Source organism: Heptranchias perlo, chromosome 1 (assembly GCF_035084215.1).
Source record: "Heptranchias perlo isolate sHepPer1 chromosome 1, sHepPer1.hap1, whole genome shotgun sequence".
NCBI lineage: Eukaryota > Metazoa > Chordata > Chondrichthyes > Hexanchiformes > Hexanchidae > Heptranchias > Heptranchias perlo.
Genome location: NC_090325.1, coordinates 140,662,120 through 140,678,157, shown reverse-complemented (window position 1 = coordinate 140,678,157; position 16,038 = coordinate 140,662,120). Strand labels below are relative to the sequence as shown.

Below are 16,038 nucleotides of genomic sequence, written 5' to 3'. Positions count from 1 at the left end.
CTGCCCTCTCTCTGTGTTCTCTCTCGTATGTTGTATCGAGTCGTTTGCCACGTCCATCAGGAAGGACGCATGTAATGGGGGTGACAATCCCAGGCAGCGGAGGCTCTTGGGTTAAGGCCTCCCCGTACATGGACGACGTCACCATCTTCTGCTCCGATCAGCAGTCGGTCCACACACTGATGGGCATCTGCGATCATCTTGAGCTGGCCTCGGGGGCCTGAGTGAACCGAAATAAAAGCGAGGCCATGTTCTTTGGCAGGTGGGAGGCCCGGTCCTTTGTCCCCTTCACTGTCAGGTCCAACTATGTAAAGGTGCCGGGGCTCTGGTTCAGGAGGTTCCTGGCCTGCACAAAGAACTGGGAGGAGCAGATTGCCAAGGCCAACAAAAGCTCGGTATGTGGGTGGGGCAATCCCTCTCCATAACCGGCAGGAACCTGGTGATAAGGTGTGAGGTACTCACGGTGTTGCTCTACGTGGCCAGGGTCTGGCCCATTCCCCACAACTCCGCCGTCACATCTTCCAAGCTATCTTCCACTTTTTCTGGAGGTCCAAGGTAGAACGCGTCTGCAGGGCCGCCATGTACAAGCCCCATAGACAAAGGGGGGAAGAGCATCCCCAATGCCGCTCTGATCCTGATGGCCACCTTTGTGTATGCATGCCTTAGGATGTGTAGAGCCCCAGTATGCAAACACCAAGTGTCATTACGTGTTGGGTTTCTACCTGTCCAACACATTGAGAAGGCTGGGTCTGGCTACACTGGCCGAGCAGGCGCAGGACATCCCATCCAGCTGGACTGTCCCCCTCCAATCTGTCCCAGGTGGAGAAGTTCCTGAGGAGGAACCCTTCGACCACAAGGCCGTCAGACAGTGGTCGACACGAAAAGTTCTAAGAGTCCTGCAAGGAACGGAGAGGATGGACTCGATCGGTTTCTTCCCTGACCAGAAGGGCGATGCCATTTGGCAGAACGTTTCATCGCCGGAACTGACCAACAGGCACCAGGATGTAGCCTGGATGGTGGTGAGAAAGGCCCTTCCAGTGCGGTCCTTCCAACACCCATGGAACCTCAGCCCCACCACGAGCTGCCCTCGAGGCCGTGACGGGGAGGAGACCATCTTCCACTTGCTGATGGACTGCCGCTTTGCGCAGAGGGTGTGGAGAGTGATGCTTTGGTATGTGTCCCGGTTCATCCCTAACAGTCCGGTAACACAGGACACTGTGCTGTACGGATTGTTCCCCAGGACGCACACCGAGGCAGATATCACCAACGGCTGGAAGACCATCAACTCGATGAAGGAGGCCCTTTGGTCCACCCGAAACATGCTGGTCTTCCAGCTGAAGGAGCTGTCCTCGACTGAGTGTTGCCGACTGGCATACTCCAAGGTCCAGGAGTATGTGCTGCGGGACGCACTGAGGCGAGGTGCGACCTACGCAAAGGCTCTATGGGGAAAGGCCATTGTGTAAGGTCACCCCGCCTTGTACTGTACGCCACGAAGCATAAGAAATACTGTGTTTGAATTGTAATAATGAGACCGCTTTTGTGTACAATCTGTAGTGTTCTTGGTTTGAAATATACTGGTTTGGAATTGTGATATTTACTTTGAACTGTGTGTACCTTTTAAATTCTATGAAATAAAGTGTATTTTGAAATTTAAAGAAAAAGCCTGCTTCTTCGGTCATGTTGGTTTATCCAAAACTCCAACCTCTAAACTCCTTCAGCCTTATGTTCCAACTCACACTTTCTAATTTTCTGATTTTGACCTCCTATCTATTCTCCCTCCCTCTGGCTGCAGAATCTTCAGCTGTCTCGACCTGCTCTTCCCACACTCCTCTACTTTGCTACCTCTTCTTCAAAGCCTCTTCAAAATCTACTTCCATCATCATGCCTTTGATCACCATCACTAATCTTTCTCCCACCAAAGCTCGGTGTCCAGTTATTTTCCCCTCTGTGAACCACTTTGAGTTTTTTTGTATTAAAGGTGCTTAAAAATTCAAGTTGTTGTTTGGAGATAACCTGCCACTTGGACAGATCTGTTGAAGGTGCTATGATTTGCTATTATTAAGTAAATGGTAGTAATGTTTATTAAATATGTTGAGGTTACTGTGTTGCAGCTTTGCTTATATTCTCTATAAAGATCTGTTTAGGGATCCATGAAACAGCCATGGAATGGGTAAAGTCCTTAATAGGACCATCAGGTTTCCTACTGGATAGGTGTTAACAGTGAAGTATGCACTCCACGAGCCATTTCAAAATATACTGTTCGGTAATGGGACAACCTAACTTTTCTGAGATTGCTAGAATTATTTGAAATGTTTAACATAATAAAGTAATGTCCCAGAAGCAGCCACACAATGAAATTTACTTTCAAGTGCAGATTTATGAGGTGGGAAAAGTGGGGGATAAAATGGCAAAATAATCTGTTGGGCTAAATAAAATTTGGAAACTGTCATTGCAAGGTACTCATGGGTGTTCTAAGGATTATTTGATCAGAGTGACTTTTTAAATATGACTGAATCATTCCTTAATGCCTGAATCTCAATAATTCTTTGGACTGAAACTAGCCTCAGCAAAAGTGCAGTTTTCCATGTCAAAAACATCAAGTTATACATGGAGAAGAGGTTTGAAGGGACGGGACAATAGATGGTTGAACACTATACCGAGAACCCAACTAGGAACAGGCGCAGGTCTGGTAGGATTTAATTTCCAGACAGCTTTCATCAAGCATGATGTTACAGCGTATTCTCCTATTGAATCTGATGCCAATGGGTCGTAAAAATAATAGTTACAAGATGTACATTAATGAAGCTGTGTTTCAACTTGTGGTCTAATAGATATTGGAGGTATTCTCATATGGGAGATGGATCACTGGAAATATAATTGAATGATCTAGTAGAATTTGGTTAATTTTTTCACTTGAAATTGTGGACACTGTGGGTGGCTTGCAGGTGGCAAATTTCAGCTCATTGACGATGAATGGATTGGAATCTAGAATGCCCTTATCTGACAATTAACCTCAACATGCAGCCTGACCCAGAAACCTACTGGGTCCTGATGCAATATTTGACTTGACAGCTGAGAAAGGAAGCATTTTGAGAAACACTGTGCAGTGCTGAGATATCTGAGAACCAGAGTTTACAAGGACAATGGACAATTTACAAGGACAATGGACAATTTACAAGGAGCAAAATCGCCCTTTTGCTCTCTCAGTTCAAATCTTGTGTGGGAATTAGTGAGAAAGGAGGAAACACACAAACAAATCTGTAAGTAAGCACTACGTTACCTTTTTAATCCCTATAGCTTCCTCCTGCTGCCATGCTTCTCCTTCAGCCAGGGGAAGGCTTAGTCTTGGAAGTGATTTCTCCGTAGCTGATATCAATACTGCTCCAAGAAACGCTTCGTTCTTTCCTCTATCTTCTGTGGCTCAGTGGTAGCACTCTTGTCTCTAAGTCAGAAGGTTGTGGATTCAAGTCCCACTCTAGAGATTGTAGCACAAATTCCAGGCTGACAGTACAATAGTGAGGGAAAGCTGCACTGTTGGAGGTGCCATCCTTTGGATGAGACATTATACCGAGACCCACAGGACTATTTCGAAGAAGAGCATGGGGATTCTCCCTGGTGTCCTTACCAATATTTATCCCTCAACCAACATCACTGAATCAAATTATCTGGTCATTATCACATTGTGGGATTTTGCTGTGCACAAATTGGCTGCCGCGTTTCCTACATTACAACAGTGACTACACTTCAAAAGTACTTCGTTGGCTGTAAAGCGCTTTGGGATGTCCTGAGGTCGTGAAATGCACTACATAAATCTTTCTTTCTTTGCTCTCCCACTAAAACAACCACCAATATTGAGTATATTATTTTGTTCTCTTCAGGTGCCTTCTGACTGAAATGATGACAGGTGACCTTTGCTCTTGAACAGGCTGCTAGGCAGTGAACGAGAACAAAGGTTGACTCACCTCTCCCTTCATTTGGGAAAACAGCTTGTGCTAGACAATGTCTTCCTGGAGCAAGCACCCCTGAAATTAGAACTTGCCATGTGGAAAATTATGGATGAGAGCCTATGGCATGCCCCTCTATTATGTAAGCTATTTGTGTTGTGCATCAAAATGTTTAGCCACAGAACTGTTATTTTTATTCCTCCCCCTGTTTAACACTTTAAACATATAATTGAATTTGAACACCCAGTAAAGCTTATAAGCTATCTGTAGTTTTATATTATAGTACAGTGCTTTTGTATTTACCTTGGGAATATTTCTGGATAAAAAATTATAAAAACACTATAGAATTAACTAATAAAGAGCAAACAACTGCTGCAGTTGTTGTAATAGGGTTTTACAGCATCTTAGCTCTATCAGTAGGACACTGTAATCCATGTATTCCATCCAAAGACCTGAATTGGATGGTAATGTGGTTTAATACACTGTCTTTCAGTTCTGAATTCAAACAATCATGACTGATAGCATGAAAAGCCTCTTGTTTCAATTCCTGCAAGTGTCTCGTGAATTAAATGTGGGTGTCAGCTTAGTTCAGTTGGTAGCATTTTTATTGCATGGGTTCAAGCCCAAAACCAAGACCAAGGATTGAGCACGTGAGCTAGTTTAGCACTCTGGAAGAGTGATGTATTGTCAGAGATACCTCCCTTCAGGTGAGATATTGAAATAGAGATCCTCTCTGGCTGTTTTAAAAGCTTTAATGGGAAGATGGTAAACTTGACATTCTGGAAGGTTGAGATCAAATGGGCTGAAGGGTCTTCTTCATGTGAACTGATCTTGTAAAGTCTTTATTGGATGCAAATTCAGAGCGCAAAACTGTTCATAATTTAGCCACAAGGATATTTCGTGTGACAAATTAAATTGTCATGCTTACAATTGGTGGATACTGTTGAAACATTTGTTTTAACGGTCGACAGGGCTTGGGAATGTATATAGTCTTGGAGTGTTTTATCTTGACACTGGATGGAAAAGGTTCCATTTTCCAGTATTGAGATTCCTCACTTGAGGAGAACAAAATAATCACACATGCAAAAATTCCAGAAACAGTCAAATTCAGCTGACGTGATTGGATGTTTTTTTAGTAGTTCTTTGCTGAGTCACTAGAATGAGCATATTAAGGAGGAAAACTGCGAGGATCAATATTAGCTTAGGCGGATGGGTATCTCCTGAAGGAACATTGATGACAACTTAAGGAATGATTTGGGAAGGACCCCTTTCTGAACAACTGCCTGCTGTCTAATCTCAGAGGATCACTGATGACACGGAGAACTCCATGGGCTGGAAAATCCCAGCCTCCTGCCTGGAGATGCATGGAATAAGTGAGTGACCTCCAGGATAAGAAAACAGCAGAAAATAAGACCAAGATTCCGCCTGCACCCTCTGCATAAGGAAACTCAATTGTGACTGTCTGTTGGCGTTGTAATTTAAACTCTGGTCTTCTAGCTAACAGTTTAGAGTTAAAGTATTGTAGCTACTAAACTGCTTAGGATGTGAGCTTCTGTGAAATGACCCTACATTGAACACTTTAAATCCTTCTGGCATTCTAACAGTTCAGGTGAGAAATTAGGGAACTCACCCAGCTTAGGCAAGTGAATTTTAAGCGATCAGGGCCCTCGGACTCAAATTACTGATCTTTCGATTGGGAGTCAAGGGTATTAATTGTATCCATATAATTTATATAAATTAGTGTTAATTGTATTCAGGTGGTGCATATCAATTGGGGACTCTCATGTATCCATTATATGAGAGCTTATCTAGGGGGTACACAGTGAGTGTAATGTGAAGCTCTGAATAAAGGCTTTGGAAACAACTGAAGACGAGGCTCCAGTATTCTATCCTTCACCACTTAGCTATCCAATTTATAACAAAGGGAGTTTCTATTTGAGCTAATTTGACATCCACATTGTATGCAAATTATAACCAGTTGTTCTCTTTTCCATTAAGAAAAACTACTGTTCATTAGAATGAACATTGACTTTAAAATTTCCCCTTTGCTTATAGCTGTTTTTAAAAATTCTCTTGGTGCTGCTTGTACCAATCAGAATAACCTCAAATGACACTCAAACAGCTGGGAGATGTCTAGTACCAGATTACCTTATGTTATTAACCAGATAGTATTGCAACCCTTCACTATAAGCACGCAAAGAAATTTAAATCAGAAAAATTCAAAGGGATTTCATACAGATAAAATAGCTTCTATCTGTGACATGTTACTGTTCAGGCAGCACACTACCGTACATAAATAGTGGGTAGACTATTTCTATAGAGTTAATTAACAGTTTGTAAAAATATAATTATAGTGGCATTCAGGTCCATGCACAACTGTATCAATACTGCCTCTCACATGTTGAAACTACTTCGCTAACGTCTCACAGATCCAGAGCACAGTAGTGAAGGTCGCCAAAACATAGGAGCCAGTGTCTGACCATCATCCTGCAAGTATATCAGGATATACACTTCTTTTCAAAAAATCTTTTTTTATCTTCTTATATCTGTAATGTGCTTTTAAATAGTTAAAGATCTGTACTAAAAATGATCCCTGTGGGAGGAATGTGGGAAATGTTGTGTTTGGACCAGGAATTCTGTACAATAGGAAAGATTTAAACTGTAACTCAGTGCACTGGAATTCTGTGCTTCCAAAAATAAACTTTTTTCAAAATTTGAATCTGCTAAGGCAACACGATGGAGTTCCAACATACTGTTCCACAGAATGGTACAGTTCACATTTGCACTAACGACTCCCTATCACTGTATTGATGTGAGCACTGCCGTGAAGGAGAGGTGATTTCCCACAAAGGGAAGTGAAAACTCACAGGGCAAATTACCCTAACCTCCTGGGGAGCTGGTTATCAGGTCACATTGGCAGAAGTCTTGGAGTGGTTCATTTCTGCTGGATGCTGGGAATCTTCAGAGAGAGCAAATGGGAAATAATAAAAATTAATAGAACTTGATAAGGTTGGTTGGACAAGAAGTTGCATGTAACTGGGTCTAAAAATGACAAAATAGTTGTCATACTGTTTAGTGCAAGGTAAACACATGGAACTTCATAAGAATTTGTATTTACAATTCCAATGTACTAATGCACTTCCCATTCCCTCTAATTGCACAGAATATTTGATCCAAACATGATATTAAATCAGATTGAAGTGTAAGATGTTCCCCAGTTACCTGAGACCAGTTCTGAATGCATCCCATACCAAGTCAGTCCATAGGTAAATATCACACGGAAACAGCAGCATATTTTAAAAGTCTAACCACTTCTGTGGAAAGTATATTTTGTGAAACTTTTTAGTCTTTGGATTGAATTGCTGAATGTATGTTGATTGGGCTGTTACAGAGTTTTGTAAATGAACTTTTTATTTTGTATATTTATAATGATCCTGTTCCAAGCTCATTTCTTAGCAAGCTAGTGATGTACTTATTATAATTCATCTGTATCAAGACTTATGTAATATTACTGTCCATGTCTATGTTTATGTGTAATCTTATCAAAATAACTAAGTTCCCCTGATGGGTCAGTGGGTAAATGAATTTCTGGTGTGGTACTGAGCCAGGACATAGTATCATTGTGAGGTACAGCACAAGAGGAGGCCATTTGGCCCATCATGCCTGTGCTGGCTCTTTGAAAGAGTTATCCAATTAGTCCTGTTCCCCTATTCTTTCCCCATAGCCCTGTAATTTTTTTCCCTTTAAGTGTTTCCACCATCCTTTCAGGCAGTGCATTCCAGATCATTACAACTCGTTGCATAAAAAAATGTTTCCCCATGTTGCCTTTGGCTCTTTTGCAGATCACCATAAATCTGTGTCCTCTGGTTACCGACCCTTCTGCCGCTGGAAACAGTGGCCGCTAAATTGGGCCGTGTAGCGCCCGTTGTTTTGGCGCTACACAGCCTCTCCGACATCCAAAATGGTGTCTTGGATGCGCACACATACTTCCAGCGTAATGTGCGCCATACATCATCTAGTTATAGGAGTTAGCGCAGGCGCAGATAATGAATGCTGGAATCATGTAAAGTAGGGAGAAAATGGTTTCAATCAGTGTACAACGTTGATTTAAAGTGGTAGACACCATTTTGGGACTTAACGCTCAACTCAACGCACAGTCTTAACCCCGACCATCTGAACATGTCTTACAGTGCCTGGAGGATCCCCCACCAGTGCTATTTAAAGGGACCATGCAGGATTTACAGGTTAGTGGCTGGATTATTGCTTCTGGCTGCCGAGACATTTGTAACTGTTTTTGGAGGTCTCCTATACTTGAATACTAGGACTAGGGGACATAGCCTAGCATTTAGAGCCAGGACGTGCAGGAGTGAAGTTAGGAAATGCTTCTACATGCAAGGGTTGGGAGAAGTTTGGGAAGCTCTTCTGCAAACAGCAGTTGATGCTAGCTCAATTGCAAATTATAAATCTGAGATTGATAGATTTCTGTGAACCAAGGATATTAAGGGATATGGGGCTAAGGCTAAGGGCTAAGGATATGGAGTTGGTCACAGGTCCACCATGATCTCATTGAATGGTGGAACAGGCTCGAGGGGCTGAATGCCACGGCCACTTGCTGCCTACTGATATGCGCTACCTTCTCCTGCAAGAAAGCAGGACGTGTGTCTGGGTGATGTGTCTGTCATGTATAAATAGCTGCCAGTGTGTGTGGCCTGTGAGTTGTGGGTGGGCGGCTTGCAACAGTGGTAATGTGTGAGGGTGAGAGGAAGCATCTGGTTGGAAGAGTTGAGTACTGATGGTAAGAGTTTATTGGTATTTGGGGGATGGGGGCTGTAGTGCGTGGTGCAGTTGGTAGGAGATGCCACTTGACAGTTGACCTCACTCACCTTGTCCACTCATATCAAAGCTTTGAACTTCTTCCTGCAGTGAATCCATGTTCATAATGCCGTGCGCCTAGCATTGACTTCGTCCCCTACTGCCTCCCACTGCCTTTTGGGTGTACGTCTGGAGGGCCTCTTGCCCCACCCCCCCCCACCCTCCTTCTGTCCATCTCTTGCACCAAGGCCTCTGGTGCATCAGCAGAGAACCTTGGTGCATGCACTTTCGCAGACCTGGTACAAACTCAGATCGGCAGATTGGTGAGGTCTGGCGTGCAGATTGGAGGATGTGGGAATTAGTGGTGCGCAACCTTTATGCAATATTTTAACATAACTCATCAGTATGTAAAAATAGGGATGGGACCTGCATCTGTGCTTTACGTGTGCGATGTCTGATCTCCATTCAGACTCTGCAGAGAGCAGACTGTTATTTTCAGCAAATAACAGGCACCAGCTACCTTTCAGAGATTTCTAACAGACAGCCTGCCTTTAAGAGATTGGAGCTCCCCCTGCTGGTGGAAAGTGCAAATTGCATGGAATCCTCTTTCAACGCTGATTTCCAACGCAGATTGCAGGTAAGTCCTCAGGCCTGACGAAAATCTCGTCCTGCCAGCGTAGGGACCACTGGGCACGGGATAATAGCAGATCATGCTACCCCCGCCCAAAAACAGGTCGTATCCAATTTCCCCCAGTGTCTCTATATTTACCCTGTCAAAACCCTTCATGATTTTGAACACCTCTATTAAATCTTCCCTTAACCTTCTCTGTTCCCAGCTTCTCCAGTCTCTCCTCATCCCTGGTACCATTCTAGTAAATCTCTTCAGCACCCTCTCTAAGGCCTTGACATCCTTCCTTAAGTGCGGTGCTCAGAATTGAACACATCACTCCAGCTGAGGCCTAACCAGCGTTTTATAAAGGTTTAGCATAACTTCCCTGCTTTTGTACTCTATGCCTCTATTAATAAAGCCCAGAATCCCAAATGCTTTTTTAACAGCCTTCTCAACTTGTCCTGCTACCTTCAAATATTTGTGTACGTACACCCCAGGTCTCTTTGTTCCTGCACTCCCTTTAAAATTGTACCATTTAGTTTATATTTCCTCTCCTTATTCTTCCTACCAAAATGTCTCACTTCACACCTCTCTGCATTTAATTTCATCTGCCATGTGTCTGCCCATTTTCACCAGCCTGCCTATGTCCTCCTGAAATCTGTTACTATCCTTCACTTTGTTTACTACATTTCCGAGTTTCGTGTCATCTGCAATTATACCCTGTATACCCAAGTCCAGGTCATAGAATCATAGAAAGGTTACAACACGGAAGGAGGCCATTCGGCCCATCGAGTCTGAGCCGGCTCTATGCAAGAGCAATCCAGCTAGTCCCACTCCCCTGCCCTATCCCCGTAGCCCTGCAATTTTTTTCCTTTCAAGTACTTATCCAGTTCCCTTTTGAAGGCCATGATTGAATCTGCCTGCACCACCCCCTCAGGCAGTGCATTCCAGATCCTAACCACTCGCTGTGTAAAAAAGTTTTTCCTCATGTCACCTTTGGTTCTTTTGCCAATCACCTTAAATCTATGTCCTCTGGTTCTTGGCCCTTCCGCCAATGGGAACAGTTCCTCTCTATCTACTCTGTCTAGACCCTTCATGATTTTGAATACCTCTATCAAATCTCCTTGCAAACGTCTCTGTCCCAAGGAGAACAACCCCAGCTTCTCTGGTCTATCCACATAACTGAAGCCCCTCATCTCTGGAATCATTCTAGTAAATCTCTTCTGTACCCTCTCTAAGGTCTTCACATCTCTCCTAAAGTGCGGTGCCCAGAACTGAACACAATATTCCAGTTGTGGCCGAACCAGTGTTTTATAAAGGTTCATCATGACTTCCATACTTTTGTACTCTATGCCTCGATTTATAAAGCCTAGGTCAAAGGTCAGTAACATATACCAAAAAGAGCAGTGGTTCTACTACTGACCCCTGAGGAACACCACTGTATACTCTCCACTCTGAAAAACAACCATTCACCACTACATGTTCTCCTCCTGATCTGTGCTGAATTAGTTGGGCTCGGGCAGGGTGTCCATGAATGTGCTACAATTGCCTTAATGCAAAATCTCGCACATTATTAATAATAATTTGGTGGATGGCGGACACCTGGTATCTATAATACCGTGCCCTAACAAGGAGTCAACACCTTCAGGAGAGGAAGGGAGAAAATCAGCAAGGAAATAAACATTTATTTTTAAATGGCCGCTTGAACGGACAGCCGATGCCTGTGGGACTGTACCCAAGAAGTTAGCATCTTCAGGAGAGCAGGGGAGAAAAAATCTAGCAGAGTTCATGATCAACACGATTCTATACTTAGACTTGGAGAGAGAAATATTCTCAATTTTTCAGCAATTCTAATTTTATTTTTTCCTTTTGTTATCAGCCTGTTTGCATAGTACAAAGAGATTTGCTTGAGTATTTACTTCATGCATTTCCCTGCAGTTAATGTTAAGCAACACCTGCAGTTGACAAGCATTTATTCTCCTTAATAAGTCAAGTCACTTACTGTCAAGGGTATTCCTGTAAAATTATGGTTCCACTATTTGCTTTCTTTCCCCCCTGAGGTTGACTAGTTGATCTTTGGTTGAGCATTTCATGCCTCGTCAGAGCATTCTAAGGGTTGTTGCTTATTCTTTACTTTAAAAAGAAACACCAAAGCCAAATCCACATAAAAGAGCATTTTGTGGCATTCAAATGTAACTTTAACAGACATGCACCTTATCGTCCTTGGAAGTTAAGGTTGCTCTAGAATGAAGCTGCTTGAAAGGATTTTACATGTATATAAATTCCAGTAATAATCGTCAATTATTGGATCAAACGTGTAAAAGTCTCCTGCATAACTGAATTGACACAGTGAGACAGTTTATGTGTATACATTGGAAAACGATAATAACTTGTTTTTAAATCATTGGTTCAATACTATAGCAGAAAATTTTTCAATGGAAAATCAAAATTTAAAAGACAAGGTAATCTTGATTTACTTCACAAAATATAGAAACGTATCAGGAAATTGAACAGCATTAAATACATTTCTCATTACCTCCATATTTAAAAAAAAATCCTACTGTATATTTGAATGTTAAAAATGTTTACGATGTAATATAATATGGTTACTATATATGTGTGTATACTATGTGTTTTTTTTATCTCCCAGTTTCTTCCCTTTCTTTCCCGAAGGTATTGACTGCTTGTTGTGGATGGTTCACTGGGCAGTAATCATCCTCTCGTACCTCACCCAAGTCAACATTATTTATGTTTGAGCCTTTTTCAGTGAGTGTTAGGAGGCTATTCATCTACTGAGGCATCAGAGCCAAGTCCAGTCGGTCCTTACTTGAGATCTACACATATACACTTCCAGCAGAGGTTTCCGGATGGTAATGAGGCATGGCATCCCTAGAGGATTTTCTCCTCCGTAACCTGGAGCATTGAGGCCAACTGTAACATTCCTATCATCACCCCAGCTGAGATCAGTTAACTCAGCACAGATTGGGAATGAAACCTGGAACCTACTTTATCTGTATTATTATTATATTGTATAGTCATTCATAACTAAACTCAATGAGCCATAGAGAGGTTCTCTATATAATGTAATTATAATGTAATTAATGTAACTTAACTGTCCACCTGCATAAAATTACCCACCTGTACCAGTACCACACCTCCATTACTTTAATGCCGGCCCCCCATGTTCTACCTTTCACAAATTGCAACTTTTACAAAACTCCACCACCTGCATCCTTCCCATTGCCTCTATCCTCATCAAATGCAGCATTTTTAAACTCTTTGTCTTCATCTACAAATTCCTCTATGTCCAATTATTTTCATCTCTGTGAAGCACTTTGGGATATACTATAGCATTAAAGGTACTATAAAAATGCAAGTTGTTTTTATTAAGTTAATAGCTTAATCTGTAGGTACACAACTATTTAATTAAAGTGCGTCATTAAAGTAACTCTGGTAATGAAATTACTGTGTGTTTCTTTAAGCTCCATTACAGGGATCTTTTATAATATTCCGCTTGTAACAGATGAAGGTTTGAGTGACAGTCATTGTGTCCTGCATTTTTGTTCTGGAAATAATTGAACCTCATACAAGTATGTATGTCAAAATAAAACAAAAGAATTGTCTTATCACCAAATGCAGCATCCTTTAGTTTTTGTAGGAATTATTGTAAGGAACAAACCAGGTAAAACTGATATTACATTTAAGCCTGATGGCAATGGTTATCATTCTATAGCAACATAAGTAGAACCTTGAGATAGGAATTGAAGGCAAGTTAAGATACTGTTCTAAAAATGGAAGGATGTAAAATAATTTATTTTTCCTTGCCAATTTTTTCCTCTCCCCTCTTCAATCTGAAGTCATTGTCTTCTTGCTGGGCTATGGTTCCATGGGCACAGGTGTTGTGCTCTGACACCTCATTCTGTATGGCTATAATTTATGTATGATTCTTCACAATGAGTGTTGACAGGCTACTGGAATAAAGGGGGGCATCAAGACAAGCCTGATCCAAAATCAACGCATTTATACCTTTTGTCATTGGATATCCATGTGGAATCTGAACCCTAGTTGATTTCCTCCCTCCCCCACCAAGCCAGGGGCATTGATGCCAACTGTAGCATTCCTATCACCATCCAGACTCAGATCAGTTAGCTTAGCGCAGACAAAGGATCGAATCAGGGACCTTCCTGCATGGATCAGTTGGAAGTACTTTCTGAGCCATTCAGGGAACCTTCAATAAAAATAAATTATGTGCTCATTCTTAATTTAATTTCTGATCTAATGTTAACTTTTTTTTACTGGATGGAAACATATTGACAGCTTTCACATTAAATTAAAAAATATTTTTTCTTGTAACTGCCCAAGTGTACCAATTTATGAACTGAAAAATGGGACATTTCTGGGGAGTGGAGGAAGTTTCGTTATCACAGGAATGTAGGAATATCGGAATGCCATAATGATGCCTCCCATGTCTTTTTTGCACCAGATCCAAGACACTTCCAAATGATGCTCATATAAATGGGCATTTGGGTTGCTAATAGTGAATCAGTACCCAGAAGTAAGTTCAAAAGGCCAGAAAAAATATTCATTTTGCTGTTTTAGGGCCACTTTTGGTCAACTTTTCTTTTTTTAGATTTTTTTTTCTCCTTGTGCCAGGTTCTCATGAGCCTTTGTGCCAAGACTTTGATTTTTTTATTACTATTTTGCTCCAGCACTAATGGTAATCCCCCTTTCTGAGGACTTTAGAAGGAAAGGAGGAGGACCAATGAAGGGAGGCCAGTCAGGTTAGGCTACGCGAGAGCTACTCTCTACTGGTGTTAGCCATGGCTCAGTGGGTAGCACTCTTGCCTCTGAATCAGAAGGTTGTGGGCTTAAGCCCAACTCCAGGGACTTGAGCACAAAACCTAGGCTGGTACTCCAGTGCAGTACTGAGGGAATGCTGCACTGTCACAGGTGCTGTCTTTCAGATGAGACATTAAACTGAGGCTCCATCTGCCCTCTCAGGTGGACATAAAAGATCCCATGCCACTATTCCAAGAAGACCAGGGGAGTTCTCGAGGTGTCCTGGCCAATATTTATCCTTCAACCAACACCTGAAAACAGATTATCTGGTCATTATCACATTGTTGTTTGTGGGACCTTGTTGTGCACTGACTGGGGTGTTGAGTATTGCTATTACATTACAAAAGTGACTACACTTCAAAAGTACTTTATTGGCTGAAAAGTGCTTTGGGTTGTCCTGAAGTTGTGTAAGGCACTATATAAATGTAAGACTTTCTTTCTTTGCTTACTCAGTCAGTAACAAAGCACACCCGCATCTGCAGCCAGAGGTGACCAAATCTCGCTTGGTAGATGATTAGTGCATGTAGAAGCTGTAACTCTCCAGGCATGTAATGACAGCAGACCCAATAGCATATAGAAATGTGCAAGCCTGATTAACTGTTATGCTGGGTGGTTCTTTAGAAACATTTTGATCACAGTGGTATGTCATGCTTTCCGTGGTACTGCACGGAAGAAGGCTGGGGCGATCATCAGCCAGCAAAGGCTGATTGGCCATACCTGTCAAGATGCCACCAATCATATCTGCAGGCATTGTAGCTTCAATGCCATCATGGAAGCCCGTCCCCATTTCACAGCTCATTTGGGTGATGTGATATAGTGCAGCCCAAGGCTTGGATGGCAGCTGTTTTAGTCTCTCTGGCAGGGGGCTCCTCTGCAGATGGCCCTGCAATTATCACTCCATCCAAGGATGTCTGCAGATTCTATAAGCCAATACTCAGCACCCCAGTCAGGCAACCGTGGGACTCCTCCATAGCCATCATTTGTTGGATAAAGCTTCTGGACAGCTTCAGCAATGACCCAAGCAACCTGTCACGCTCAGAAAGCATCCTTTTCTTAAAAGAAGAGCTATGGAGAACTAGTGTCCTGTCCTCAAAAGCTGGAGAGGGAGATGATCTCACCCCCAGCGAGGTTGGTGGTGGTGGTGGGGGGGGTCCCTGAAGCTCTTCCTCGACCTGCTCTGTGATTCAATCTACTGCCCTCCTGCTGTCTGTTACACCTTCTGGAGTGGGTGTCTTTGAGTTGGTGAGTGCATATAGTAAATGCAGTGATGGGGTGGTAGATATGCTGCTACTTCTCCAGGGGCTGGTGTCATGCAAGTCCTGGAAAGGACTAACTCTGTGACAAAAAGGAATCCAGGGCAGCCATACCAATATGGCACAGGCAAACATTTCACATGTTTCTAGTGCTCATGGTAAGATTGTGTGAGAGTACTTCTGATGGAATGTTATATTGCAGCATTCTGGAAGAAGCCTGGGGATGCTAACCCTTTGCTGTCCTGCTTCACCATCTCCTGCAACTTCCGGGATTTGGTGTTTTTAGTTAGAGATGGCTCACTCCTCGAAGGGGAGCCTTCCGGAGGCTTTCCCTCCTACCATTGTGGCTTCCATTGTGGCCTGCTTTCTCTTGTAAGAAATGAAACAAGGATGATGGTTTAACATACTGTGAAGTGACATTGAAGAAGCCCATGTCAGAAGGGGGCTGGTGACAGAAAAACATGTTTCATGCAGAAGAGGAGGCATTGACACTTGAGAGCTTCCAACAATGAGCATGCTTGTGATGTCAGAATGAGTGGTGGTGAAAGAAGATTTAAAGGAGTGAAGACAGAAGGCTTTCAAG

The 16,038-nt window shown here is 42.6% G+C and overlaps 1 long non-coding RNA gene across 1 annotated transcript; it reads left to right on the top strand.

The window, feature by feature from the left end:
- The first annotated feature begins 7,130 nt into the window (after positions 1–7,130).
- LOC137344906 (uncharacterized) lies at positions 7,131–12,944 on the top strand. Its single transcript, XR_010968498.1, has 3 exons — positions 7,131–7,207; positions 8,132–8,185; positions 12,014–12,944. It is a non-coding gene; the product is annotated as an uncharacterized lncRNA (long non-coding RNA).
- The last annotated feature ends 3,094 nt before the right edge of the window (positions 12,945–16,038 follow it).